At 32.5% G+C, this 3,407-nt stretch overlaps 1 long non-coding RNA gene across 1 annotated transcript; it reads right to left on the bottom strand.

Moving 5' to 3' along the window:
- Positions 1-19: 19 nt before the first annotated feature.
- LOC144477579 (uncharacterized) lies at positions 20-3,401 on the bottom strand. Its single transcript, XR_013495219.1, has 4 exons — positions 3,156-3,401; positions 1,425-2,645; positions 1,065-1,225; positions 20-68 (listed from the first exon to the last, which is right to left on the bottom strand). It is a non-coding gene; the product is annotated as an uncharacterized LOC144477579 (long non-coding RNA).
- Between the last annotated feature and the right edge of the window lie 6 nt (positions 3,402-3,407).

A 3,407-nucleotide genomic window follows, 5' to 3' on the forward strand; every position in this document is an offset into this window, starting at 1 on the left:
TCGTTCAAGCTGTCAGTGGCTAATATTCAACCGTCCTGAAGTAATCCCAGTATAGGTATATTTTGAAACTGAAATATATATATATCTGTACGTCAAAACAAGTTTTTTCTTTATTCTATTCGAGAATAAACTGTTTATATTGTACAAAAGTACAATACAAGTTCCTTGAATCATTAACCACTTCACGCTCGGGTTATTTTCGCAAAAATGTAACTGAAAACATCAGGTTTTTTTATTCTATATTTCAAATGTACATATTATATACAAATTAAAATAATTATTAACCCTTTCATTACGGGTGCTGCCTATAGGCGGCGTACGCGCGACGACCCGTGGGTACGGGTGCCGACTATAGGCGGCGAACGCGTGACGACCTATTTGTTGACTATTTTATATATTTTTATATATTTGTATAAGTCGACGTATAATCAACTGTTGACTCTAATCGATGTGTATTCCTATAGTACGATGCAATAGTTGTTATGTAGCTCTTAAAAGAGTGTACATACAAGTCAATCACAAAGTGGCGTTGAAAAACGTTAATCCGAATATCGAAGACTACTGACGAGCAAAGTGTACACTTCGCGGCGCGGTGACCCGTACAGGGGCGTCACTCCGGCGGCGCGGACTGCCGTAAGGAAAGGGTTAAAAAATGAGCCGCGAGGCTCGAATTATCGTATCACCTCTACCCGAATTCTCCATTTTTATTTATAAGCTAACGGGCGATCGTAAAGAATTGACTGTAGTTCATATAATTCTCTATAGATTAATTATTGTGTACTTTAATACTAAATAAAGTGCGGTACGATAAGCATTGCAGTGAAACAAACTCAAACAGGAAAAAGTACACATTGAATACAAATACGTTTCAGGAATTGAGCGTAAACAGAGTTATTCGTATACCTACACCTATAACCAGTGCTACGAGTGTCGTAAAAATTTTAGTTTCGCGCTGTGTTGCCTAAACAATAACGTTATCAATGACGTTATCGTATGTTATGGTTCCTTGCAGAGATTACATTACGAAGAATCGAAACAAAGTGCGATAACAGATGTAGACACACCTTTCTGCCTGATGTAAATCATCGGTTCGGTCTGGGTTCAATCTCGGTTTAATCCAACAATGTTTTATGGTTTTGTCAATCTTTGTTTGAAAATGTTTATTGCTACTTGTATTATTTTTATTTAAAACTATGCAGAAATGTCCGTATTTCTTCATGGTTATCTGAAATCATGTACAAATCTAAAAAAAACTTATTTTTAGTTAATTGTTTAACTTTGTCCTTGAATAAAAGATTTTTAAAAATATTGATTTTGATGAAAGTTTTGACTTTTTGTGAAGAATCGCTAGTTTTTAATTTACTTTTATTCATCATTTATGCAATTGCTTTTTGGAAAATCCCTTGATCGTAATTGAAAATTACAAGTTTTCGTCCTTCCATCGATGTTTGCCTTTTTCTACTTTCCATTATTACTAAAAACACTTGAAATTTGTACTGGATTTTAATCCGACACTTAATGAAGAAGATTATATTAAAAACCAATTGGCAAGAGATTTTTCAGTTCGGCGAATCCCCGCATGTTACAGGTGGATGACTTTTAGTAGAAATTCCATTTCCTAGATGTTGCTGAAGACGATAATTTTTATATGTTCCTATAAGAAACGGTAAATTATTTGATATTTTAAATCATTATACAGAGTTCGTAGAATATTCCCGTACAGGTAATAACAGTTAGTTATTGAAAATAAATGTCTTACTAACAAAGCTAGGAAAAGTACGGCGTTGAACGATTTTGAATATGACCGCTGTATATTATTGGTAGAATATAAAGTAACTGTTTCCCAGAAAATAAATGAGATGAGATCAGTCATAAGCAATATTTTAAGCTTATGCTATTATATCTTGTCAATAAAATCATAGCTTCATTAAATGTACTTTCACATACAAATTAGAGATGTGAAATAGCCATACCTTCCTTAAACGCATAAGAGGAGGTTAAGCCAACTGAAATATGTAACAAGTAAGTAAAAGTAAAGCGGCACCTGCACGACACCTGTTGGAGTACGCTAGTACCGTATGCAATTGAATATACAAAAAGGTATGATAAACGTTAAATTTTAATATATTAATATGTATAAATTAATAATATATATTAATATAAATTTTAATATAATACAACTAATGTTCACTCAGTAAGAGTAGAGAGGGGAGAGGGATATTGCTTTTTTGGTTGGATCACCTCCTTAAGGAAACAGTATTACTCAGAAAAATGTTCTTAAGCTTAACTTTAATTTCGTTGCTTTGTAGATTTTACTTGATACTTTCTTCATCTATTCTTTAGCTATAAATAAAAGATTCCATCTGATTACAATTTTATTGTTATCATTAACATTTTATTCGATAGGTAATGAGTATTTGCAGAAGGTGAACGTTCTTTTTCGTCCTTTAATGTATATGATTGCTACAAAGTAAAAATTCACGCGATGTAACAAAGGGGTACATAAGAAAAATTAGTACAAATGGTGTAGTACGTTGGTCAGGCGAAACTTTATTCCAGTATACTATAACAGTATTAAAATAAGCTACCGTTCTGTCGATAAATATGAGTCCAACATTATCTGCTGTTCCTATATAACGTTATATCTAAAAACAAACATTTACGCAAAACAAATTACTTGTACGCTCTTCGTTCGATCACCATTTAGATAAATAAGATTAGTATTAGTATAGTAATATTACTGTTAATTTACTAATTGTTATTAGTATACTACTAATAAGATTATAATTAGTAGTAGTTATTGGAAGCAATAGTATTAAATAATATCAAATAAATATTCGTTGAGCACTACGTTTTTTTCTTATTTCACTTTATACTTTCTAGTTTAGTTCATTAGCTTGTTCAACAAATATTAACACGTTAGCTGTATTATAACTCATAACCGTGATGGAATTATCTCTTTAGATTGGAAAAGAAATTTCTCTACCGACGCATAGGATCGTAATTTTTTTCGATCTATCGGATATAAGAAGAGGAAATTGTTTTTATTTTATCAAATTTGTATGCACGTCATGCCAGCGACCAACGTGTTATAGATAAACTAGAAAGGGTTTTGAAATCCGCAGAAGTCGTAAAGGACATTTTGTTAAAAATACCTCGATTATAGCAAGTTCTATTCCTCCAAAATAGGCGTAGGAAGGATTTCTCAATGGCTCCAAATATGTTACGCTTCGTCCAAAGCACAGCCGGGTTAGTTGTTTGTAACTCATGATACTAGTTGTTCCTTCGAATTAATCCGAATGTAAACACTATCTCCACAACAGCTACTAAATGTTCTACTGCACCGAACAAAGGAGAGTAAAATAAGAGAATGATGAGCTCATCATCTGAAACAGAAACTTGTATAA

The sequence above is a fragment of the Augochlora pura genome, unplaced genomic scaffold (genome assembly GCF_028453695.1).
Source record: "Augochlora pura isolate Apur16 unplaced genomic scaffold, APUR_v2.2.1 APUR_unplaced_2054, whole genome shotgun sequence".
Taxonomy (NCBI): Eukaryota; Metazoa; Arthropoda; class Insecta; order Hymenoptera; family Halictidae; genus Augochlora; species Augochlora pura.